The sequence below is a fragment of the Strigops habroptila genome, chromosome 7 (assembly GCF_004027225.2).
Source record: "Strigops habroptila isolate Jane chromosome 7, bStrHab1.2.pri, whole genome shotgun sequence".
In the NCBI taxonomy this organism is placed as follows: Eukaryota; Metazoa; Chordata; class Aves; order Psittaciformes; family Psittacidae; genus Strigops; species Strigops habroptila.
In genome coordinates this window covers 21462086-21490047 of record NC_044283.2, presented here as the reverse complement: position 1 = coordinate 21490047, position 27962 = coordinate 21462086, and the positions used below count along the sequence as shown (strand labels likewise).

The 27962-nt window shown below is 34.8% G+C and overlaps 1 protein-coding gene and 1 long non-coding RNA gene across 5 annotated transcripts in view; one reads left to right on the top strand and one right to left on the bottom strand.

The window, feature by feature from the left end:
- PCDH7 (protocadherin 7) overlaps positions 1 to 27962 on the bottom strand; it is a 294622-nt gene that overhangs the window by 27040 nt on the left and 239620 nt on the right. The gene's annotated exons all lie outside the window — the stretch shown is intronic.
- On the top strand, positions 25390 to 27760 carry LOC115610463. Its single transcript, XR_003992242.1, has 3 exons — positions 25390 to 25417; positions 25883 to 25964; positions 27024 to 27760. It is a non-coding gene; the product is annotated as an uncharacterized LOC115610463 (long non-coding RNA).

The following is a 27962-nucleotide window of genomic DNA, read 5'->3' as shown; positions in this document are numbered from 1 at the left end:
GAATATTGGTTAGCCTGACAGCTTTACTTCAGTGCTACTATAGTTATACTATAATGGACTTACTGTATATATTAATTTATGAAAGGCATGCTGTCTGAACACTTTAGTATACCTACAAATCGATTCATAGATATTCAATTAAAAAATCAACAATCTAACTTTTGTTATTGTTTCCAATTTCCTTAAGACTTTTCTGTTCTAAATAACACACTCATCTTTGCCAGTGGATATTAACATATGTTTGATTACTTTCAATTTCTCTAAGTAATACATAATCTTCTTCTTGGACCAGATAAATACAAACGTGCAGTTTCCCAGGAAAAAACCAAACCAAACCAAACCAAACCAAACCAAACCAAACCAAACTGGACAGTGAGGCAAAAGCCATTAGAAGCATTCAATCCATAACTACCTGTTAAGAATTCTTTTCTTATTTAAATAGATACTCTCCAGATATTATGCTAGCCATTGTAGTCCCACATTCTTTATCATGGGCAGTTTCTAGACAAAACAACCGCTCTGCCACACACGCATTCCTGCTGTATTACACCATATGAAACAATCTGCATTTTATTCATAACGGTTTAGCAACATATTAGATTATATAAACATAAAAAATCCTGTCAAGTCAGAATGGTGTATCAGATTCTGTAAAGCCATGTGGAGTAGTATCATCTGACAGATCCTGAATATAAGAGCCTGATTCTCTATTTATGTACTAAATTAAATCACAAGCAACATTTGTTTTACAACCACATATTAAATGGCTCTGTATTGCCCCTCTACCAAGAGATATAAACACTTCCTAGAACCCATTTTTGTGTCTGTTTCTAACTTTTCTCTACACTAGTATATTTTTTGCTTGAGCTGGCACTAGTCAATCAGTACTTTTCTACTTCAGCCATTCAAGCAGCAGCTAGCAGGGCAGCCACAACAAACACAATTCTGGCAGCTCCTAATGTGTCTCCCTGCCTTTTATTCAGATGCTATTTACACAGTTTTACATGTAGACCACGTAGCTTTTAGAAAGCTCAGAGCTTGGATTTTAAATGGAAAGCTTATTAGGCATAGGAGTCTCTCAAATTAAATTATAATAAGTAGTACTTAAAATGCTTTGGAAGACAGAATCCACAGCAATATATTTTAATAGACAGATAGCATTTGCTTAAAGAAAAAGAGAAAAATGGAATAGCAAATGCAATCAGTGAGACATACTGGACACAGAAATTTTACTGCTACACCATTTTTATACAGTAGAAAGATAGCCAAGCCTTTCTTGTCTTAATTTCATCACATATAAGAAGTCATAAGTACACAGAACAAATAAAGATGTGAATAAAATTTCCTTAGCTAAATCTCCAAGTAACATGTCTAGAAAGGGAATAATACATTTCTACTGTTAGTTTTTTGTTTCTGTCCCAAGAATTCTGGATAAACAAATTTGGACTGCCTTTAAAGCTATTTAGTTTTCTATCTCCCAACTATCTATCTATCTATCTATCTATCTATCTTAATATGGTATGTGGGAATGTAGAGCTTCAAATCTGCATTTTGTCTCATGAAAGACATGGGAATTACTCAGGTTGGGTGACTTCGTCCTATAATAAGCTGGCATTCTGTCTGGAAATTAAGCTATGAAACCAATTGACAATATTTCTGTCAAAATTTGTGTGTTCCTGTGAAATGTTCTGATTAACATGAATTGAATTTCCATTGTTCTTCCTCACAGACTGGGTGTGCTGAACCAGACTTTTAACATTTTACTATTTCCTCTTCAGTCTACTTGAGTGTCTGTACCAATAATATAAGCTTTAGGACAACATAAACTCTTTCTTTTGTATTTACATTGCGGCTGTCCACTCTGCCATTCTGGTCCAGTACTGCAGAGAATATTCATATAAAGTAAACAGAAATACACATCCTACAAATATGTGACCCTACAAGACCGCTCTGAATCCAGTAAGCTTTTTGCATCAATGCCATTTTATTCAGAGCTGACTGCTACAAAGTTACCATTTCACTATGCTGTTAATGCATACAATTCACACATGCAAGCAAAAGAGAGCTTACAGGCTGAGTTTATGAAATTTGGCTTAGCCTGGAAATTACTTCACTGAGAACTGAAACATTCTTGGAACATATACCCCCAAAATGGCATATGAGAAGGTTGAATAAAGAAGCTAAAACTTTGATCATTGAGGATAAACGCAACAAGTTTTTAAATTTCTAAAATATTTTTTGTTTACAGTTTCAGTTCCACTTTGCTCTAAGCTGTTTGTCATTAGTAATGGATGATATTTTTGTATCATTAATAATACATAACAGATAGGAATTTCTTTTCAAAAATATTGTCTTAATAATGGGATTAATAATTGTAGATTAAAATGAGTTTCATCATGCCAGAGACAGCCTTCCTAACTTCTTTACCGAATTTGTTTTTCTGTATATCCTACCAAGTAAATTAATATCAAATATGCTGGTACATGCATATGCAATTATTCAACCTTAAATTACTTGAAACACTTGAATAGTTGAACATTCAAGGGAATGAGGTGAAGTCTATCTTAATGTAATACACATCACCAGGAGAGGAATAAAAATATATTAATATTAAGTTCTTTTTTGGCAAGCCCTCAGCTTCAAAACTCCCAGTCTTTTATATGTGTAATTTACAGCAATGTCTATGAAGAGTAGTTTAGGAACACTTTTTTATGCTGCTCTGGAGATGGTGGTTCAAAACCCAGTACATAATTAAATACATGGGATGGATGTTACTGAGTGGTTAATGCATGTAAAATTTCCTTTGAGAATTCAAATTTAAACTCACTTTAGTACTTATAAATCTTGCAAGAGTATAGTTGACTTAACGCTTTCTCCAGTACAGTTAATACATTACTTTCATTTCCAATAGCCAACACTGAAACATCTAGGGAAGACTGGGCTTTTTTTTTTAATCTTAATCTTCTAGCTGTAGCCATATGTGTAAGTAATTAATGACCTAAAAGAATGATCTGCTAATGCCAAGACAATAATTGCTAGTAAAATTAATCTGATCAATTCTAATACTATACCGCTAGAATCATAAGCAAATAAATTACTGTGTTAGTAACTGTATTTTTAGATCTGTTGGACGTTAATTTTCCATGTGTCATTTAATAACAGAAAATGCATTCTTCTCATAGTTGAGTAAACAAGGAAGAAGAAGGGTATTCCCTCCAAGTATTAACTTCACATTCTCTGTTTTGCTGACTTGAATCCATAGTTAGTTCCAATGAAATCGAGTGACTTCTGATTTCAGTACTTCTTTCTGCTGCTCATCTCAACCTCAAATATAGCCCTGAATTAAAAATTAATTTTCTTTTTAATTTGAGATTTTTTCAAGCACTTTGATTAAATTACTCCATATTCATGCATATTCAAATATATCTTCATAAATATAAGTGGTAAAAAAAACCAACTTACACACACTTATTTTAGAATGTTAAAAAAATACACACATACTAAAAATAAATAAACGAGAAAAAAGAGAAAATAAGAAAAAACCCTACAAAAATTTTTAATGGAATCCATAGAAATAAGAGAAAGGATGAATTTTATGTAACGATTCTGTAAATAAAGTCACATATACAAACTTGACATTTCTTTGTAATTTTTTGCAGCATTTCTTCTTTCTATGCAGTCACTTCTTTCTGGCTTTCAATGTTTTAGAAAGTATTTTTGGCAGCCTTTCAAAAAATTTTATGGAGTTGTTTTTTGGATTGCTTGCTTTGGATTGCTTGTTTTGGTTTAGTAAGGGTATTTTTTGTTGCTTTTTAAAGAGGGAAAAACATTTCGGGTGAGCATACTGACTTTGGCACCTACAGTGGAGTTGTTCATGGAGTATCAGATTCTTCTCTATATGCATAAAACAAACATTGTCTGCCGGGAAGCTCTGCTGAGTGCCCCCCAAACAAACAGGAGACAATATTAATTTTATAAAGCTTGCAGAGAGAGCATCAATCTTCTTTAATTGATCAGTGTATGTGTACACTGTGGGAATATGCAAGAACCATTTCCCTGTTTCTTTATGTCTTTAAGACCACATCCATTCCATTGTGGATTGTAAATCAAAGTAATACTGAAAATCATTTTCTGCCTGTTGAACTTAATGGTAGTTTTCAGAAGAAAGAACATTAACTAATTGTCCCAACCATTTAACCCACAAATCCAACAAAAAAATTAAAACAATCGTATTATTCCATAGGAAAATTTTGTCATAGATACAGCATTAATTCCTTCCTAGGTTCTATGTTTATTTGCTTTCAAGGTGTTATCTTCTATTTTCTGAAATAAAGGAATATGCCTGTTCCACCTTGTTTTTCTCAAGTTCATTTTCCACTATATTTATACTCCAGAATGAACTCAATTGCTCCCACTCCATAACAAAGTCAGGCATTCCTGTATTATTAGCTGGATGTGCATGCTTTCAGACCTGCTGATTTTTACTTTACAGTATTTCCTAAATTATTTACAGAGTAGTCTATCTTGTAGTTTTTCTTTTCTCCTTTGATAATCTTTTAGCCTTCAATCACCTTCTTCCAAAGACTGAAGCTTCATTTTCTTGTGAAACATCACATTCTAATGGTAAAAAAATTAGCCAAGATGGTGGACTTTGACCGTGTCACCCTCTCTCAGCATTGCTACCTCCTATTAAGACCGTGTAACAAGATACAATTGGAGGAACACTCAACAATTCACTGACTAGCTATAAACCTACTCTGCCTTTAATCATTTACCTGATACACTGTTCTTCTCTATTAGATAAATTCAACTTTCGCTGAGACATTTAAAATCTTTTTTTTTTTTACGATTAATCAATGATCTTACCAATCCATCTTATGAATAGCATGTGCAAATGCAGTCTATTTTGAACTGGCACCAATCCCATTCTCCACTTTATCTACTCATAACAACTGTGCTCAGAAACACAAAAGTAAAACTAAATAAGCCAATGGTTTACACAGCTTGTGTATTAATTGCTATAAAGCAGGATCTGGTTTTACCACAAATGCGAGTGTTTTGGGCAGTTGCCCTTTCTACCCTGGTAATGCCTTATTTCTCACTAGCGTAAGCTTAGGCTAGAAAAGAACACAGCCTTCTCCAGGGGTTACTTCTAAGGTTTTCACCTCTTTCCTGCATACTTTCCTATTAAAAAAAAAAAAAAAAAAACCAAAAAAAACCCACCAAACCAAAAACTAGAAAACAAAACACAACACAACATAACAGAACAATGGATAGGAAAATTCTGTTTTGCAACAACATTTCAAGGAATGTTCTTTGAACTGGAGAATGAGAAGAGATACAGAATGACCCTACTAATATACTAAGTAGGCAAGATCAACTCTTCTTGGTAGAAACCAGGAACTACCAGCACTCAGAATTTTTTGCCTTTTTTCTGTGTCTGCTACTGTTAACTTAGCCTTCTTGCTTATTTTTTTACATATATTTTAAAAAATGTCTCTAAACAAGAAGTAGGGAAGTGGGGTTATATTTTATTTGCTTTGTTTTGGTTTGTTTGCTTGCTTTTAACTCCTCTAACATGGTTTTGTTATATAAGAAACATTTGCCTCCCTGTGGCTCAGTAATATCTTTGAGCGTTAGGAGTGTTGAAAAGAAAATGCTTCATAGTTAGGAGGCAAAGGGGGAAAACAGGTGTGAGAACTCCAGGCGTATCTCATGGAAGAACTTTTCCGGTGGTAACAGAAAATACTAACTGAGGGGAAAAACAAAAGAAAAAAAAAGCCCAGGAATAGCACTATTAAAATCTCAAATGAAAACAGAAGGAAACAAGCTTGGCTTTCTTCACTCTGAAGTACATAAAAAAAAATGGCAGGTTTGAGCAATACTGTGAATATTATTACATCGTAAAGAACAGGTATATGCCACTATCTGTGCTTCATGAAGATCTCTTCATGCTAGATTCCGAATCTAACTGTCCTATGCAAATGCTAAACTTTTCTGGATATCAGTATTTATTAAGCAAAGATAAAGGGAAAACTGCACACATCCTCATAGCATTTCATGCCACCTTCATTCTTGAAGCTTATCTCCGTTTTTCTTTGTTTTTTTCTAGCACAGTAGCCTGAAATAGCAGGAAAAAAAAAATCAGGGAGTGAAGAAACAATCGTCCTGAAGAAGTTTCTTTCTTCCCTTTAGAATACTATCAGAAGAAAGGCGTAGAAATTCAGATATACGCAGAAAACATTAACACAAATGATCAAGTAGTAAGAGACTTTATTGATTCATCTCTAAACTGAAATGTAATGCACAGTTGCATGCCCTGCGTTCCAATACTGTGGTGATTAGAGTGTAGACACCCTTTGAGAAATGGGCAATGAGATTTAAGTGGAGATGCAGATATGACACTGTGCTAGTCAGACAGATCAGACTTGTTACTTCTTCTCTAACTCTGGAGAGGAACCAAGGCATGAATTCAAATAAGCTTTAGCTATACCTTGGGAAATCTACTTCAGTGCGACATTTAATGTTACTTTTCTACCATACTAGTTTTCAAGAAGCAGTACTAAAGTCTGTTCCAGATCACACTGTTTATAGTTCTGTTGTCCTGGCACTTGGTTACTTTTGCTTTAAATTGGGGGGGGTGAGCTATTTTGAAAACTGTAATCTGAGACAATATAAAATATTGAAACCCAAATCTCCCAGATACTTGAAACAGAGATGGGACTATGTAGATTTCAGAGACCATCAATGGGGCCCTAATCCCCTAAATATGTTCACTTACACCCTGGGCCAGAGTTTAGTATGCCACCTTACTAATCAAGCTCTTTTTTTCTTTTAACTGATAGCAATATATAAAAGGTGCAAAGTGGTGAGGTAGTCAAAAGTGCATATGATGAGCCAACACTCAGCCACCAGAAAACTGCAACCCAGAGCTTCAGATGTTAAAAAGGAAAGACCACCACACAAAGCGCAGGTTATTCTTTTAAATTTTTATCGCTATGGATAATCCTACTACTTCATTCCCTCTAATATATTGAAAATCGTCTTGTAATCTGTATTTGCAAAGGCTTTACTGTGAATTTGGTATCTCTGCCTTAAGATGACAAATCTTGAGAATAACACACCAAACTATCAACGGCAGTTGCCTGCAAGGAGTTGGCAGTATATGATAGAATGTTACGTATAATGTCTTCTTTAAAAGATACTGAACTAGAATCTGTACTAGGCAGTGACTTTTGAAACTTATTCTTACTGTGTCTTCCAAAGGAGAGCATTTGGAAATGCTTATGCATCACACAGCAGTAAGATTTCAGTGAAGTGGAGCAGGATGAAGAAGCAAAAATAAAAATGCAGATCATGGAAAAAATATGAGATTGAACAAGCATTCCCATACTATAAATGCATCACATCTTAAAAATTGATTTCTCTCCTGTCCATTCACAAAAAAAAAGGATTAATCAAAATGTTGGCTATATATAACATAAGACTTAATGCCAGATTATTCTTTTGTCATACTTATTTTTTATTTTATATCCTATTTTAGCTTTTATTGACATGACTTTTACTCTCCTTTTTCTAATCTCCATAGCAAATGGTGTTGTAACATCTGTTAGTAAAATCAGGGCTCTGAGCCAATATTTGTACAAAAAAAGTTTGGAATACATTATCTCTTGTTTCTTTAAATATATTTGGAGGGATGTTTTAATCTATTTGAAATAGTGATTTAAAGTATTTACTTTATTAAAAGAATATATGTATACTGAAAATATACAAAAAGGTTATCCATGCTTAGCTGGTTTCTTTCATACATATATCAGATATATAACCATCCACAGGGGTGGTAGCTAGTAGATCATAACCTGTCTTCAGGCTGGATGAATGCCTGCAGACCTCAGCATTGTGATGTAATGAGGACATGTACAGAGAAGTTATAGGGAGAAAAGCATCCTGAAATAAAGAAGAGGATTTAGGATGAATATATAGGTGAATAAGTAATCTGATACTGGCCAAGCCACATCCCTGACCCGTCAGAGGGAATTAATTTCTGCGTTACCTATATATATTTAAATTAATTGGTTCAGATCTGCATCTGATTTAGCATTTTTTAAAATCAATGAAGCTTTTTGATTTCCAGTGTTTAAGAATGTGACTCAAACAGCTGAATAAACTGACTTTTGCCAGCACATGGTTGACTCCTGAAATCAGTGATACTGCTCCATTGTTAAAAACAGAGCAAGAAGGATAAGTGATGGCTTGCATGAGATACAATTCCTCTGCTCTTTGTTCCCAAATTCTGAATTGACCTTCCAAGAACTCTCATCTCCAAGAAATGTTGAAGTTCTGTATAAAAATGGTTACTTTTCCATCTTGCTGGCTCAGAGAGCATTCCTGGTCCTTTACTGAATCTTAGTTTCAGCTCAAGTTTGTAGGCTCTGCCCAGGTCTGCAGGTTCTGCTTTCAAAAATGCAGAGCCTTGTTAGGAGTGGGAGACCAGCATATAGATTACCATCATGCAGTTCTAACATTTTGCTAACATTAATCTTCCACTATTGTGGGCTCTGCAAATGGAACAAAAAGAAATGTAATAAAGGGACTACATAACACCCTATTACATAACCAACTTAGACATTTCTGCCTTCTTTCTGTCACAAGACAGGGCTGGAATGACATGTCATATTAAACCTCTTCCGCAGGATCTCTTTCGTCCTACTCCAGATACCTCACAGATGGTTAACTTTGGTCCGTTCACTTTACGTGTCTCAATTTATGTTCTTTTTTCCATAACTGAACATGGAATATTGATATCAAAAAGAAACGAAGATCAGATAGATATATATCTAACAAAGATGTACTTTTGGAAGTAGTATAAGAGGTTAATAAAATACACATTACTGTACAAGACACCTGCACAATATATTGCATCTAATAAACAGGATTACTTATTTTCTTTGGGGTTTTAATTTAAAAATATTTACTATACCCAAGATTTTGACAATACTAAACTGCCACAGACCTAAGAACTGGAGTTGTTTTAACTCTGAGGTGAGTAATAGATAGATATACCTATGCCATGTAAAGGGTTTTTGGTTTTTTCCTTTTGAGGGGAACATAGGAGGAAAGGGCAGGAAAGCATGTGAAACTGTATGACTACTGTGTGTAAAACAAATAAAATAAATTACTTTTTTTCTTTTTGACACTCAGAGGATCTCTGTGATAACTGGTAAATCAAATCACATTTGATAAGCTTCTCTCAAAATTATAATCTCTTTCCTGCTTACAAAATAGCATATATTCACTTTCCCAACACTGCATGCAGAAGATAACATACTGAAATATGAAATTTGGAATCAATATACATAATGTGGTTAACAAAAATTCTTAGAAAACAAAAAACATTAAGAAATAATTTTTGTTGAGTGGGTTGGCATTCATCATATCATTTCCCTTCCATTTCTATTGGCATGAATTCCAATGCTATTGACTTGAATAGTCTGTTTCTAACCTTATACAGACAGAAATAAAATCAAGTTATATATAAATATAGCTATAACAAAGAGTTATCAGGAACCTTTTTTGGCATAAAGAGCCTTCTGCTCCATTAGTGTAAACTGACCTATTTCCAGTGAACGCCTTTTTTGCCTCACTTTTACTTTTTTCTTTATACCAGATAAAGATCAGGACCAAGAACAAACCGTAAATAGAAATCCAAACAGTAATGCACATGGGCTATACTAATAGTAAGCATAGTGTTTAGTGATGTGAAGTTGGTGACCCTAAGTCTTCTTCCCCATGACCTGCTAGCTTACAATGCTATTGTTTAGAAATGCCACCATGCAGCTTTACTCCAGCCATATAACTTCTCTCTTCATGCTCTTTAGCAATGACAGTTTAATGTTAAATGGTAATGGTCAATCATCATATGGAAAGCTACCAAGCAAACACACCTCTCTTTCGGCTAAAGCAAATATTCTATGTCTAGTCAACAGTCTGCTTTTTCAATAGTAAAGTAAAACAATTTGAAACAATAAGCTCATGCCTGGAGTAGTGTGTTCAGCTCTGGGGCCCCCAACAGAAGAAGGATGTGAACCTGTTGGAGTAAGTCTACAGTATTTCACAACATTATCACCTGAGTGGTTGATTTGCTAGTAACTGTGGAAGTAAAATTTTGATTTTGGAAAATCTTAAGATTTTCATGGCAATTTGATGACCTAAGTGAAACAAACCTTCTGTCTTCAAATGTGTCTATATTCTGTGTTACAGAAAAAGGTGTCCTCCCTCTGTCAACACTTCTGAATTCACTGGAAGCTGAAAAGCAACACTAATACAATGCTGAGCCTCACTTAAGAAGCCGCACTAAGGAACGAGGTATGTTAGCTTGGAGTTGGCTCCACACTGATGCAGATACTGAGAGATTACAGCCCAGCAGAACTGCACTCTGCTCACTCTGAGCAAACTCAAGCTTTCCCACCACCTGCCACCCAGCCAAACTTCTGCCAACTACACTGCAAGTATCTTGAATTGAAATTTACTGACTTTGTTTCACCAGGTAGAAGATTTCCTACAGATCCTGCTTTTAAAAGCTTTCTTACCAACAACCCTTGAAATTCTACAGTCTGTATACTTTAAAAATCTATACTACAAAGAGAAATATTAGTCTGAAGTCTTTCAGTATTTTAAAAAAAACTTAACAGCCTTGTGGTGACAATATGATTCTGAGTTTTGGAGAAAGCAGCATAAAGTAAACTTTCTTTTGCATAACTTCAGCTCCAAGACATAAAGAACATTGCATTTTGGCCACAATTTCAGTTCTGTTTAACTGCAGTATCAAGCATTATACAAGATCTTTGTATAATGAAGAACATTTCCCACAAGTAACTTTAACCATAAACATATAAATATCCTTTTCGAGACTGCTGCAGAGCTTTTGCCTAAAAATGATTTTTTTCTGCAGTTTGTGCTCTGCAGCTCTTCTCTGTTGTGCTGCTTGCCAAAATTTTCCCTATTGGAAGCATCCTCTATTACTGCTAATCAATTCATATAAACCACAATGATTCAGCAACACATGGGTAGATTCTGGACAAAGAGAAGCCATACAGAATACGATAAAAAAATGTGATTTTTAACAGTAATTTATTCCCCCCCACCCCAAGCATGAAGAAGTATAATATGGGAATAGGATGAGGGGGTACACAAACAAATAAAAAAGAAGGTAGAGTTAAAAAAAAAAAAAGAAGTTTTGATTTTCTTGAACTTAATATCCCAGATTATTAGTACAGCCAAAAACTAGCAAGAAAGGTTTTATCCGCCCTTCTGAAAACAATCATTTCTACTTTGTCTCTGGAAAGTTTTACATCTATCATGTTTGGCAACACTTAGAAAAGTAGTACTTTAATCCTTTGTACAAAGAAAAGCTTTGTTTATCTTAAATTTTGAAGAAACGCATTTTTTAATTAATCAGTACATATTTCTTAAAAAGTACACAAATGATGACACATTACTTGATCCTCACCTGTACAAGTATAGTAGAAAGATTACATCATAAATCTTATAGCAAATCTTTTTGCATATACCTCTATGAAATTGTTATTGGGTTTTAGTTATTTTTTTTGTTCCCCAGATCACTTTGGTTTCTACTCCTCATAGAAAATATTCCAAGTCTCTCCCAGAATAGTACCATCTGATATTTAATAAAAGTACACACTTCTTTCATCCTACTTTTTAACGAAAATTCTTAGTGAGTCCAGACCTGGGACAAATCTCTCCAGAATATTACATTAAAACTTTGGCAACTGTTCCGAAAACAGTTTTCCAGATAGGTTTAACCTGCTTCATACCAGCTTCATTGGTCATAATTCCTTTGCTTTCTTAGGAGAATATCACTCAATAGTCAAAAGCCTCAAAGAAGTAAAAATGTATCACACCTATCATGCTCATGTTTACACTTTTATAATTCTCATTTGGTGGATGTCTCAGAAATGGTAAAAGCAGTGGGACTCTGAATAATTGTTATCTAACTAAAAATCAAACTGGGGGGCAGTAAGAACTGAAAGGGACAAAATAGATCCTTTAATCCTCCTGGAAGCCTATATGCTCCTGATACCATCTGAGCTGCTGATTGCACAGATGTGATTAATCTTGTATGATGAAGATCTAGTCCTTGCTTCCACATTCCAGTTTACAAGAAAGAAGGTAGAAAAGAGTAATTGCATAGAAAAACAACTGTCATTACCCTTATGAGTTAGAGCTACCCTCTACCTTCTGCAACATTTCTTTGAATATGGCAGTAGAATCATTTTCACTGCTTTAGTGTTTCTCAAATGTCAGCTAGATCAGGAAATGGAGGTTTGAAAGTGATAAAAATTCCTGGCTTTATTGAGGCTAAAAGATCACATACTACAGTTCAGAGGCCACTTAGGATTGGATTTCCTAAAATCAGGCAATAATAATAATGTAATTTTTCAGTCATTGTATAATGACTGTCAAAAATACAACATGTTAATTTAGAGGGTGCTTGTAAAGTCCTTCACAGATCCAGCACAATTTAAATACAGTTCAATTGCACCAATAAAGTAATTTGCTCTCTAAAATTTAGTGAACAGCTTTTTGCTCCTATCTTAATGCTTCCCTACTCTATTGTGATACTGTTTCCAAAAAAGACTGCTGTCCCTGCTGTTTGGGGAAATGTATCTATAATATCTTGATCCAAGCATTTCATATTCAACAGATGGTAATCTTGGCTGTACATTCATTCTGGTTTCTCTGAGCCTGAGTGCTTAATACCTCTTTCCCTGCCAATCACTTCTTAACTATCAAACGAATTCTGATCAGACATGTATGCTTCCTGGCATTCTCTTTCACCTTTAGTGAACACTGACACCTTCAGACACTATTCTGAGATGTGTACTCCTGCTCTGCCAGGTGAAGGAGGAAGTCTGTGACTCTGTTCTTTAATCCTGCACATGGGCAGGGAAGAACGCAGGTCTAAGTTTCCACAGAATTAATATTTGTTTCTTCATCAGAAAATGTTCTGCCTACCTGTACTTCTACAAGCAGAGAAGCTGACCCCTCAACCAACTGACTTTTAAACCCAAAGACCAAATCATATTTGTACAGGTGATCTTTCTCCTTCCTTTTTCAAACATGAGGAACACAGAGGAATGAAGCTACAGGCTTCCTGTAACAGTATTTACAATTTTGTTGGCTTCTGGTCGGTTTTTTGTTTTGTTTTTTTTTAAACTTTTTTACTTTTCATTCCACAGACTACTACACGGGTGGAGAAAGAAAAGATATAATTACATGGTTTTGAACAATGCAGACAGTACTGCTCTAAACTGGGTTATTTCTTGAACTTCAAGCTCTACTCCTATGCAACAAAGTTTGTCATTTGCTGATTGCATTGATGCTTGTCTTTTCATTTAGGTCCTCGAGTGAGTGGAAATGACACCAGCAGTCATAGTACCCTTCCTTTTTTGTGTATGCAGGAAGTGGTGAGCCAAAGCATTACCTGTTCATGTTGGTGACCATATCACAACTATTACTTAGTGGTCAGTAGTCTGAATCCTAGTAATGAATTTGCTGAGAGCTATGCAAAACAAGTCTGCTCCAAATGGTTTGTATAGTCCAATTAAAGATCTAAATGTGAAATTTAGAGCTTATGAAGCTATTGATTTTTGATGCTACATCAATGCATACTATGGACCTTAAAAATCTGTATTATTATGCATTATCATTCTAAGCACCACAGAAACAACTGTTTTAATCTGTTAATCTCTAGATAAAACAATAGAAAACAAATTTCTATACTACTTAAGTCCTTTTAGTTTTCCCACTGATGGTTTGAAATGTTGATTACTTCAGGAAAAAAATACTTACTCATAAATTCTAATTTCAATTTTGTATTCACTGTGGGAAAAAAAAATCACAAGGTTGCTTTAAGATTTATTTTCTTATTGTTTTACATATCATATAATTCAGACTATAATGCAAAGCATCATCATCGCTAAGGCATTTTACATCATTATTCAGGTATGAAGATATGCAATATTTAAAACTGTGCTGTTTGCCAGCTTTGATTAGAATCCATAGTATTTGAGTTTCAGTTTTCCTGTTTAGTGAATATTTCAGAACACAATTTGTGGGTTCATTATTTTTACACTTTTCATCTAGAATTCTGGAGTCTTTTCATTTTCATTCTTGCTTAAATGGTGGTTTTTAACTCAGTGCTATTTTTTATCTACTGTGGGTGTCATCATTAGCAAGGTATTTTGGCATCCCTCCATTGGAAAAAAACGGTAATAATGGATTAATGAAAATAACCAGAGTAGGATTTCTGTGATCAGTTTTATCTGACAGTCTAGACATTTGACTTTATATAACTTCTGCAATTCTTTGTCACTGAAAAATTAGCATATTTGAGACAGGCTAGAGTAATCCAGAGACTTTGCAGGTTTTGCTTAATCTTTTTGGAACACTTACAACATCTCAGAATGTTGTCTTTGAATGTCAGAATTAACAACATAATCCTCAGCTATTTGGTTACAGTACAAGTAAGTTCTATTCTTCCGGGACAGGGGCAAAATGAGCAGTTGTCCTCACTTTTAAATAACAGCAGGTAGGGGGAGGAGGAGAGAGAGAGTTTGAGCAGTATCCAGAATCAAATAACACTATGAATGTCACAAAGTTTGAAGGTTAATGAAATATTTTGAGGAAGTTGTCTACTTCCTACATTGTACAAAGAAACAAAGATTGCAAGCAGTAAGTTGACAAAAGTACAAAATGGACTTTCTGCACTCTATACTGTTTCACAGGCATATTTTTTTAATACATCACAAACAAATCTCACATAGTCAGTGAATATCTAGTCCACTGTGAAATATTCAAGTTTATGTGCTTAATTACAGGGTTTGTTTTGGGTTTGGTTTTTTTTTTTTTTGTTTGTTTTATATTTGTACCTTAAAAATACTTGAAGAGGGGAAGAAGAAAGCAATAGAATTCAAGTTACTTTCATAGCTCCCATTTCTGAGTACTACTGAAATATTCAACGAGCTGATCTTTTACATCTCTTCTAAACCAGTTTATTGTTTCTTCTCATTGAACAGAGGACTTGGTACTTTAGTTCCTAACGCAGAAATTTGTTATTACATAGCATAGTTAATGTAGAGAACTATAAATAGTAGTTAGTGGGGTTTGTGTTCTACCTGCACTCCAGCAATGAGTGGAGTACCATAAGGGTCTCTCCTGGGACCTGTCCTGTTTAAAGTCTTTATCAGTAAGCTGGAGGAAGTGAATGGAGTATAGTCTCATCAAGTTCGCAGATGAAATCAAACTTGGCGACCAATTCATACGCTTGAGGGCAGGATGGCCATCCAGGGGGATCTAGACAGGCTGGGGGAATTGGCCAATAGGAAACTTACGAAATTCAAGATGAACAAATGCCAAGTACTGCAGCTGGGAAGGAAGAGTGTCTGGAGTGATACAGGCTGGGACCTGACCAGCTTTGGAGCAGCTTTGCTGAGAAAGATCTGCAGGTGCTTGTAGATGGCAAGCTGGGCATGAGCCAGCAGTGTGTCCTGAACAGCAGAGGGCAAGAGCATCCTGAGCTGTACAACCAGAAGCATGCCCAGGAGGTCCATGGGAATGATTACCACCTTTCCTCAGCACTTGTGAGACTGGAGTCAAATATCTAGTTTTGGACCTCCTGCTCAATACAAGAGACACTGACAAACTGGTGTGAGTTCAAGCTTGAGGCACTTGCCCTCTGAGGAGATGCTGAGGGAGCTGCAAAAGAGACATCTTCAGGGGGCCTAACCGCAGCCCCCAAGTGCTAATGAGGATGTCACGAAAACAGCAAAGTCAGGCTGCTTACAGACATGGGGAGGGGATAAGAGGTAATGGACAGAATTTGAAACAAGACAGAATCCACCTATAAGGTATAAGAAGAAACCTTTCAACCCAAGGATAGTCGAACAGTGGGGCAGGCTGTTCAGAGAAGTTGTGCAATCTCCATCCATGAAGGTTTGCAAGACCTTCTGCATGAAGTTTGCAAGACAAACTGCATGAAGCCCTAAGTAACTTAATCTGACCTCATAGCTGATTCTGCTTTGAGCAGGAGTTTGGACTAGAGACCTGCCGAGATTCCTTCCAATACAGATTATTGTATGCACTCATGATAAAGGATGAAGATCACTGATACTCATGCAAGACCTTCAGCTGCTAAACAACAATCGTATTTGATCAAGGAAACAGAAATAATTGTCTGAATAGTGATCCTTTGTATTTTTTTCATTAGGTAGTTTGCATTATCATTGCATTTGGGAATATTAATGAATATACAAAAAATGTCATTAGTGTATATATAAAGCCCCTGTATAATGAAGAAGCAGCTAATTTCCCTTTCCATTGCTTTTTGCTCGTTTCTCTCTATCCTTAGAATTACTGAGGTAATTTGGGTTGCTTTAACAAAGGGAAGATTAGACTCATTCTAGAAACTAGTGTCAATGAGACTTGACAAGATAATGCACCAATTTATTATATTTAGTTGCCTAGAAAATATTAGCCTAAATGATTACTTGTACTAAAACTTTCTACAGTATTAAAATTCAAGGCACAGTGAATAATAGCAGAAGCCATAGATCTAATTTCTATTATATTAAAAAAAAATAATTAAAAAATCCTGTTTTCATCTTTCTGTCACAGCAGAAAACATTAAGTTCAGAGATGTCAGTTTGACTTCTGGTTCTACCACTGAGTGAGCTTTGATTTGACTTTTATAGACCAGTAACTGGATTCCTTAGCCTATGAAACAAACCTTTTCAATTCAACATGTAGAACAGCTATTCAGGTAGAAAGTAGCTTTTAAGAATGCTATTGTAAGAATCATTTTAAAAACTTTATTCCACTCTAACAAAACAAAGATTGTTTAACCACTAACATAAATATTTGGAATGCAGAATATTTAGACTAGTTTAAATTATGAATTTGTGTTACATAATGTTTTCACCATGAAGAATAGGGATATTATCACTGATTACATATTTATATTTTCATTTTCTTTTACTTGCAAAAGGAATTTTCCTATCTATCAAAGTACAACACATTCTCCATTCATCTGTTTCTTTTCCTTACATTGACAAGCGAAAAAGCTAGTTAAATGAAGTATAAAAATAATCCCTCTAGGGGAATAATTTTCCCACAAGAGGTTAATATCCAGTATTCTGGACACAAGGTTAATTATTATAATTTAACACATTAACAGAACCTACAATAGAGAGATAATAAAAAAATCTTTTGGGTTGTCAGAAAACTGGTATGTTTCATGACTATTCTCCAGCTAGGTATCATTAATAGCACAGTAAATGTGTTAATATCTGTTCTCTTTGGTTCTTCTGACGAAATTGTTTGACAGGCTGAGCTCATCAAATAAATATCACGAGGCTTAAAATACTATTCTATGTAGCTAAAAATCAAACAAAACAGGCTTAAAGCTGAAATTGGTACTGAACAAATTCTTTGAGGTCTATGCTAAAAATTCTGGTTTTCACTTTAAATTCTCCCTTCTGCTTTATTAGCATTTGTACACATACATGTTAAATAATCACATGATAACTAGGACATCTTATATAATTTCTGCTTTAAAGGTTTTAATAAACAAACTAAAAGCTATCTAGAAAGGTACTGAATCACTTGTGTAAATAAATGCACATTCAGGACAGCAAATCAAGGTAGTAAATACAAGATGGTTTTCAGAATATAAGAATATTTAAGTAAATAAAGCATACAAAGAAAATGGTTGTCTTTCATACACATGCACATTTTTTAAAACTCAGCTTTAAAACATAAACATTAAAAAAAATCTTGCTCGGCTCTTAACTAGCCTAAGAAGTCACTAGGTCCTCAAGCAGTCAAGAACATAATTTCCGTAATTGTCTGCCTCTGTTCATAAACAGACAGGCCTCAGGATAAACATCTTAAAGTCTAGCTGAGGTTTAATCCATACATTTCATATATTACCTATAGCACCAACAATGCATGATTGAGGCATTTTCAGAGCACGTTTGCAGCTAAAGAAAGTGATGGTGGAGATGTGCACATTTCACTTTACAATTCAGTGATTTTAATGCTTATTAATAACACTGGAAAACCACATTCAGTTACATCCTCTACTCAAAATATAAACCTACTTTCCAGTCTTCAGCAATTCTAAATTTAGTGTTTGTGCACATACTCATATTCCTACCTGAAGAACATTCTGCTTTACATACAATAATATTGTTTTCCTCTCCCTGGCACTTGTAGGAATAAATGTATGGCTCTATAGCTTACTACTGAAGATATTCATAGACTTCTGAAAAATAATAAAATACATCATAAATTGGGTTTGAAGCCCAAACCTTTTTCTTGCTCTCACAGTAAGCATCCAGGGCTATGGCAATATGTGGCATAGCTCCAGTTCTCAACCATGTGAATTTTTCTCAGCTATATAGAAAAGTTGCAGCAAAAGAAATTACACTATTCTATGTAAGTTTACTTTGTAACCAGCCTGCTAGTGATGTCCTCAAGGAAAAATGGACTATTTAAAAGCTACAAAGATAGAAAAAGCCAACTCATGCCATCAGTATTCTGGGTGTGATAATAGGAGATAGAAGCAGCTTCTCCTTTGACCATATTTTAAAAAATAATAAAAAATGCACGACAGTTGCGTCTTGAACAATGAATTTAAAAGAAGGCACTTGGGCCTACGAACACTTACTGTAGAAATGCATCTCAATCCTGTGTCTCCCTAACCTCACTAATTTAAGCAAAATTTCTGCTACTGGCATTGGATTATAATGATACCCTTTTGTGAAACTTCATGCTCCCTGCTTAACACACAGTGAGCTTCCTCAGCAACAACCTACATGAATGTTAAGCAGTATACTGTTACCTAAATTTCTCTTTGTATCTATCCCTATACTTTTAATGGGATACTGGGACATTTCATGAAAATGTACAACCTTCTTATACATTTTGTGCACACAGATATGAAGAATATTCTTTCTCTTCCTTTGGGACTGCAGAAAATAAGAAAATTCAGAGCAGTATAATGTTTTTATAAAACAGTTAAGCTCATATGACTTGCACTAGCTGGAAAATTAGAAGAAAAAGCAGAAGACTAACACAGACTGACTATATAGAGATCATTTACAATTTGGAAATGAAAATGAATAATGAGTTCAGCAACTGGAACAGAAACGCCTTTTAGACCCTTCTACTAACTGAAGAGCTGGAGAGTAGGGCAAAGTCATTCCCAACAAAACGCATTAGAATTATTTAGAACATAGTAATGGGAGTACAAAGAGTAAGAAAAGAAAATTTTTAGAATTAAAAATTATTTCCCCCACTCTGTAAAGGAATGTTTAGGAACAAGTCAGTAACCCTCTCCAAACTTCCCCTATAACTTCTACTCCGAAACCAGACGAACCCTTTCATAAATTTTTATTTAGGCATTAAGCAGTTAGTTTGTTAATGTACTTTGTACTATATTCATAAAATAAATCTTTCATTCTTTTTCTAAGCCAATACATCCAGGTGGTGTAATATATAATTAAATCTATTTCTGACCTACTGTTTTGTTAGATGAAATGGACTTCACATTTATCAATGTATTAGCAATAATAGCTAACAGAATATAGCTAATTTATTAAAAAGAAATTAGTGAATTGCAGTTGCAGTAAGCATATGCTCATGACACCTATTTTGATGTTATTTTCATACATTAACCTTAACAGTATTTTTAAAGGTGTTTTGGTTGCACCTTCAAGTTTACATTTAAGAAAAAGGATCAACATGTGTAACCCATAGAATCACATGTGTTAATTTATACTCAGTTTTTAGACCAAATAATCCTTAAGTAACACATGTGAAGCTACAATATGTGCATATATACTGAAGAATTGAGTTTTGATGAGCAAATGCAGAAAACCAACTAATTCTTCATTTAAACACATATGCTTTTTCAGTGTGTAGTGAGAGGAAACAGAGATGGTGTTAGGTTTCTTGTTTTGTCTTTCAAATTATTTTAAATTTCATAATACAGAATTAAAAAAAAAAAAACCAAACCTTTCTGAAACATTGGTAAAAGCGTGGTTAAATTAAGTTGCAGTTATGAGAATTATTTTATTGCCAGAAATACTGCAACTAACTCCACATACAAAAGAAAATGGTTACATATTAACCATTATATTCATTCTGCAAGGAGTGTTAGGTGAAGGGAAAAATAAAGTGAGACTCCATAGTTCATTTGCGCACAATGCTACTATATATAATAATACTTCCTTTCCACTTCACTGGAGGTACAGCCAGTATATAAGATAATTTTAATAAAAGACACAAAAAAAAAAATCCTAAAATACAAACATAAGCACAGACAAAGAGAAACATTGTCTAAATGGCAGCACTGAACTGAATTTGCATCTAAGCAGCACTTTAGCCAAAAATATTCACAGGCATCATTCATTGTTTAGATTACATATTAGGAAAAAATTCTTTACTGTGAGGATGGTGAGACACCGGAGCAGGTTGCCCAGGGAGGTTGTGGATGCCCCATCCCTGGAAGTATTCAAAGCCAGGTTGGATGGAGCTTTGAGCAACCTGGTCTAGTGGGAGGTGTCCCTGCCCGTGGCAGGGGGGTTGGAACTAGGTGATCTTTAAGGTCTCTTCCAATCCAAACCATTCTATGTTTTATTGACTTTTTTTCAAAACAGGATTTTTTCCTGTGACCAGGTCACAAGATCAAGTCCTTTCAAAAAAGGCAGTTGAGAAGCTGGAATGATTGTCTCCTCAATTTCAACTAAATTAGGACCAGTCTGTGGCACTGATTTTCAGTCTGAAAAGGATTTGTCTGTAAAACAACATTAGAATATTTTTTATATGCTATAACTCACTGTAGTTTCATACTCTTATTATGCTACTCATAAAGTTTATTTGATAGCATTATCTGACAGAATATCAAACTTTGGTCCAGAGTACACCAGAAGCACCACTTCTAATGCTAAAATGTACAGCTGTAAACTGCATTTATTAGAAGGATGTAGTAACTGAAGTTGCACAGTTTAAACAAGCTGCAGTAAAGTTTGCTTTGATAGCATTATCTGACAAAATAGACCCTGTCAAGAAAGCTTGTATCTACTACTGCCTTAGGCTTGTGTAGCTGTACTGCAGAAAAATATGTATAGCTTCAATGTCATGGTAAAATATGCTCCAAAATACATCTACAGACAGTGTGACCAGAAACTCAGGTTAAAGTCATTTTGTTATACTCTTGTCTACAAAGACCTGAGGGGGAAAAAAAAAAGGTGAGACAATTTGATGGAAACCCATGGCTTTCAGTTCATAACACTAATCTAATTTTTCAGAAAAGGAATAATTTGCTAAGCTAGATGATGATCATGATTGTTACTGTATCTGTCTGACATATTGAATGACAGATAATGCTATCAAAACAAACTTTACTACAACTTGTTTAAACTGTGCAACTTAAGTTGCCACATCCTTCTAATAAATGCAGTTTACGGCTGTACATTTTAGCATTAAAAGTGGTGTCTCTGATGTACTCTGGACCAAAGTTTGATATATTTGTGCTTTGCCAAAAGATTTTCTAAAAATTCCACATTTTACATACAAATTCCACCCAGTAAATATGGATCTACTAATCATAATAGGACCTTCAATTAAATTGTTTTACTGGTTTAACTTGCATCCTACTCAGTTATTTGGGTGAGCCATCTGCTAAACAGCTTGATAGCTCCAAAGATTTCACATTAAAACCCATGGCAAAATAGAGATCCTTTTCTACAGTATCTGGACAGTTGTTTATTACTGGATACGTTTATTGATTTTGTTTATAGCTGCATTGTTAATATAAGATAATAGTGTATACTAAGTAAAATTAGTTAAAAAGCATAGAATAGATTCACTAGATCTCAGTGATATTTTCATCTCTGATTAAAGTTTTCAATAACAGACTGAATTTTATGTTTTTTCAATGAAAAAATATTAAAAACCCAGAAGTTTGTGAAGTGTTTTAGGATTATTATTTCTATTTTCAAATCACCAAAGAATAGCCTGATTTCAGAACAAGTAATAATAATTAACTTTGAAATATATTATATATTGTATTATATTTTTTAAATGTAAATACATTGAAACTGTCCACAAATTAAACAGGAGATTGTATCATTTATTTCAGAAATGAAATGTTGATTTATTGAAGTTTATATCTATTTTTAAATGTGTTCAAGAAAACAGCGTGCTTTACCACTTATGTTCTCAGATTTGTTTTTATTACATAACAAAAAAAGAAACTGCAGGTTGCATAATCAGCAACGAAAACAATAGTAGAAATTATTCTGCTACAAGAGAAAATAAAATTAATTGTATCACAGTTTACAACTAAAATTAATACTTTCCATCAGCTACAAGTTTTTTATAGAATCATAGAATGGTTTGGGTTGGAAGGGACCTTAAAGGTCATCTAGTTCCAACTGTCCTGCCAGGGACAGGGACACCCTCAACTAGACCAGGTTGCTCAAAGCCCCATCCAGCCTGATCTTGAACACTTCCAGGGATGGAGTATTCGCAACTTCTCTGGGCAACCCATGCCAGTGTCTCACCACCCTCACCGTAAAGAATTTCTTCTTAATGTCTAATCTAAATCTCATCTCTGTCAGCTTAAAGCTATTTCCCCTTGTCCTGTCACTCCATGCCCTTGTAAAAAGTCACTCTCCAGATTTCTTGTTCCACAAGATAGTTTTTCTATCATACTTTCTATGTCTAAGGCTATATATTCTCATAAAAGAGACTAGAAATATTTCTAAGTACCAGCAAATATATAATCTATTAACAAATGTCTACTTCCCTCTATGTTTGAGGTACAGAACTTTAAATATAAATTCAAAGAAAAGGTCTGCTTCTCACTTGCAGCTTAAAATACAAATACTGTTATACTTATTCAGACTCTATTATTCCTATCAGGATCTCTCATCATGTTTGATACTGTATATATGAGTGTCTAGTATTCTAACTTCTAAGTTGGGAATTTTAAAGAGATGGCAGTGTCTGAAATATCTTCTCCAAACACCTGTGATCAAAGAAAGGCCAGTCTCAAAGCCTTTATTTCAGAGACCAAGACAATCAAACTGAGAATGAACTCAGTACAGTATTTCTTCAGTAAGCAAAAAATGACACTTACTGTCGGTAGGCAGCTTATACTCAGTCTTTCACTGGGGAAAGAAGTGGTGCGTGTCCTGATCCCACAGATGCAAAACATTTCTGCTCATTTTCATTGCTTATATACTGACTACTTCTTCACCCTACTAAGAAGTATTTCAAACAGGACAACATCAAGAAGAAATGTACGAGAGCAGGAGATGAGAGAACGGATAAAAAAACACATGAAAATATTTACATGTTGGAGTATGATTATAGGACATGGAATAAGATAGTGTAGCAGACAAAAAGACAGTGTTCTTAGCCCTGGCTAAGAAAGGAGAATGTGCTTTTAAATTTTCCTTGCCAATTTTTTTCTCCCAAAAACTAGTGCTTTAGTTTTTCAAATAATTACTTGTTTAAAAAGCAACAAAAAACCCCCAACAAACAAACAAACAAACAAACAAAAACCAAAAAACCCCCCCACCAAAACCCACAGAAAACCAAATTGTGCTAGATTATCAGAATTTGAATTTAGAGCCTTAAAGATCTTTTGTTTGAGAAACAATTCTGAAGAAAGCATTTCTAACTTGAGTTAGACTTCAACTAGGCAGTAAGTCTCCGAAAAATAGTTACAATCATTAATTGACCTTCTGGATGTGAAAATAATTTTATTTAATTTTTGAATATATTTTCCTTAAGGAAATTTTTGAATATATTTTCGATTGCTATATATCAATATAACTTTATTCTACTAGATTAAAGAGCTGTCTTCAGTCAGGTATCTTTCCACAGCTGGATATTTTAAAACCATGGTCAAGTCATTATGATTTACTATTTAGAATTAAATGTGTTAATTACTAGGTACTAATGTTATCTTATCCAATGGAATGTTGCAAACTTAAGGCACTGGTGTGTACATCCCATTATTCCATTCAGGCTTTGTTGTTAAAGAGTGTACTTCAGTTTCTGCACCATTATTTCTCATCTACCAATAAGGGCTTTGGATACTTTTTCAGGTAATGCTTGCAAACCATCTATGCAATTATATGCTACTGTCACCATAACATTTTTATTGGTCATAAGACAATGTAATGTTTCTTGGTTTTGCATTAATTAACCATGTGAATCAATCTTCCAACAAGCTTAGGTTTGGCCCATAAAAACACATACATGTACATTCATGAGGTTAAAATCTGGTAGAGACAGTGTCAGATCAAGTAATTGAATTAGCTGTATTAGTAAGCATAGAAATAAGCATAACTAAGCACAACTCCACAGATATGAAACCTAAAAGTTAAAGGCACTGAATCTTTCTTCTTAATAGACTTCTTTTTTTTTCAAGATTGGAAACTATAGTCCACTTGCCGTATGCATAACTGTAAACAGAAAAATCTCTGGAAACAGCATGCTGCAATCCTCAATGAACATTAAAAATGTCCCCAAATCTCAAAAAATTTTAAGGTTAAAATTTTCAAGAAAAAGATACACACTGAAAAGTGGACTAACTGACCACAAATGAAGTAGGTGTTTTGACAGCTGCAATCAACTAAATTGCCACTTAAAGTCTATAATATCCTTTAATTTATAAAGAACTGATTGGTAGTCCATTAGCCACAGAGTATGGAGTACCATGATTTACCTGCAGATTCCTGAAATGCCTGAGCAATTTTCTGTGCCTGCAAAAGTAATTATAGAGTCATGCTGTCATGGATGTGGATGTGACCAATTTTATAACCAATCAATGATGGCCAACAAATACTGTGCGATAACTTTTTCCACAAAGCCTGTCCCTTACCACACCAAATAATAATGTCTTTCCTTCACCTCTATGCAGATTTTTTTCGGATGATCAATATATCATTCTGCTAGTAAAGGAGTAAAACTCACTACTACACACTTGTCATGGGTTCAGCTATTGCAGTCGTTTTTGTCCTTCTTAGTAGCTGGTGCAGTGCTGTGGTTTTGACTTTCAACCTGGGAACAATGCTGATAACACCGATGTTTTTAGTTGTTGCTAAGTAATGTTTACACCGACCAAGGACTTTCTCAGTCTCATGCTCTGCCAGGGAGGAGGGGAAGCTGAGAGGAAGCAGAGACAGGACACCTGACCCAAACTAGCCAAAGGGGTATTCCATACCACAGCATGTCATGCCCAGTATATAAACTGAGGGGAGTCACCTGGAAGGCCGAGATCGCTGCTCGGGTCGGGCTGGGTATCGGTCGGTGGCTGGTGAGCAATTGTATTCTCTCCCCTTGTTATTTCCCTTATCACTATTATTATTGGTGGTAGCAGTAGTGGTTTTGTATTATACCTAAGTTACTGGACTGTTCTTATCTCAACCCATGGGAGTTACATTCTTTTGATTCTTGTCTGCATCCCTCTGGGAGCGGCGGGAGGAAGAAGTGGGGGAGTGAGTGAACGGCTGCATGGTTCTGAGCTACCGGCTAGGCTTAAACCACAACAACACTTAATACCATTTTTTAATGTATTTTCATATTTTCAATGAGAACTGACAGTTTTCTTAGAGCTGGATGGATAACTTGCTCCAAATAGATCAATGCTAACATTTCTTAATGTTTTTCTATTAAAAAAAATGGAGATATGTTTTGTTCTTGTAAGAATCTAAAACAATTCTATCTGTGAATGGTTTTTGAATTATTTCTCTTCTATCAAATGGATTTACCATCCCAACAGAACAAGTCTTTAAAAGCAAAAAAAGAGAAGAAAGGCTTCTGAACTCACTTTGATAGAACTAGATTTTTCTCTGAGACAACAGGTGAGATTGAACACATCTTAAACACTTACTACAAGCTCAGCTAAACACTGCATAATTTCCTTTGTATATGATCCTTTTTCTTTAATTTTGAACTTGCAATAATGGGAACTAAGTTTGAGATTATTGATTTGAGGAGGGTTTTGTCTACTGACTAGCACCTAGAGCAATTTCAGTTTTGACACATACACATGTGAAATACATTTGCATTTTATTTCCAGTAGTTTTCATTTTTATGGACATTAATTAAACTATATGAAAATGTCAATATCACTATTGCTAAGACTGAACAAAAAATAGCTTCTGTATTAACATCTGTGTCTAATAAATACATTTATATCTTAGTTTGTGGTGTAAGGTCTTTCCCGATGCAAGCTATCACAGTTACATTATGTGCATTTCTATAAGTATTTCTGAGTGCAACATGTCCTTGAAATCATCAGTCTAAACCACTAAAAATTCCCTTCAGTTAGAGAGCAGCACATTCTGCAGTGACTCCTAATTTAAACAGAAAGCCTCTCTGTGTATTGTACCTTAGAAGATCAATGAATGCGATGAACATTCCCCAACTTGTTTGAAAAGCATTAATCATCAGATGTCTGTCTAAGGCTATTTCAATTTAATGAAACAGTTCAAATATTTTGTTGCTGACTGATTTTGTTAGTGTGGTAGATCAATAACTCTCCCTGCCAGACAATTACATGCTGAAGCATATCTGGAACCAGAGAAGCATACTGGACCTTAGACAGAGCTGTAGTTCATTTGTTCAGTACTTAAAAGAAAAGCTTTGACTATATCATGGTTCATTTACTAGGAAACTGTAAAACAAATATTAAAAAAGTAGCCTTTGTCTTTCACAGGGCCATAGTATCTTTGTTACTTTCAAAAACTACGTTGTAATCTTAGAGAAATTTAGGTTTTATAGGTTAGTCATTAAGCATGACACAACCCAAAATCTTCTCTTTTCCAGCAGTACTTTATACATAAATATATATATAAAAAACCAAAACAAACAAAAAAACCCACCTGTGATTTTTTTTTTTTTTTTTTTTTTTTGAACAGGAATGCCAGGCTGGGGATGAGTTTGGAGAGTGAAGAACAGGGGAACAGGAAAACAAATACTCTACATAAACACAGTATTTCTCATAAGCTCAGTGAGCAGCAAAACTCAAGCCTCGAGCTAGCAGCTACTTTTTTCATACACAATATGACTTGCACAGTGCTTGCTTGACCAGTGGAGTTATGCTTACTTGGAGGAGCGTCACAGTTGACCTGCAATCTAACAAATTTGCACGCTGCCATCAGCAGCATGTAATAAACAGCATCAGTAGCCACAAGAACAATTTTCTCTTTTAAAAGAATGTACAACACAGTACACTCCCTCTATTTACAACACTCCTCTCTTCAGTCATGAGACGCATCCATCTCCTTTTTACATAAATGTTGTTTTTATTCTGTTTAATAGCAAATATTTATAACCAGGAGAAAAACAAGTAACATGTCATAGGCAAAGGGAAGTTGTTACCAGAATAACCACCTCTGTGACTATTTAGCAAGTTTGTTTTGCATATTAAGTGATTGTTGTATTTTGACAACTTTATGTTATCTGACAAGCCCAAACTATGATACTTGATGAAATTTTTCAGTTAGGCAGCACAAAAATAAAACACAAGCCCCAATGTTTGAGGCATTTTTTAGGAATTTTAAATAGCAAACATCTCATTAATGGGCATAGCATCTACAGCTTTGCATGTCTGTAAATCGTTTACAGTTGTATAAAGCTTAGTTTCTTACCCCCTACTGCGTCTGTTTTGCAATGTTCCACTAAGATGCAGATCCAGCAACTCAAGGATTGCCCCATGAGTAAAACCAACACTTCATTTACTCCCTATGGCATGACCTGAGCCCCTCTGCCAAGTTTTCTTCTTTCCTTTCTCCCTAAACAATATCTGCATATCTCAAAGGCAGCACAAAATGTAAAAAGGTGCCAACAACTTTCAA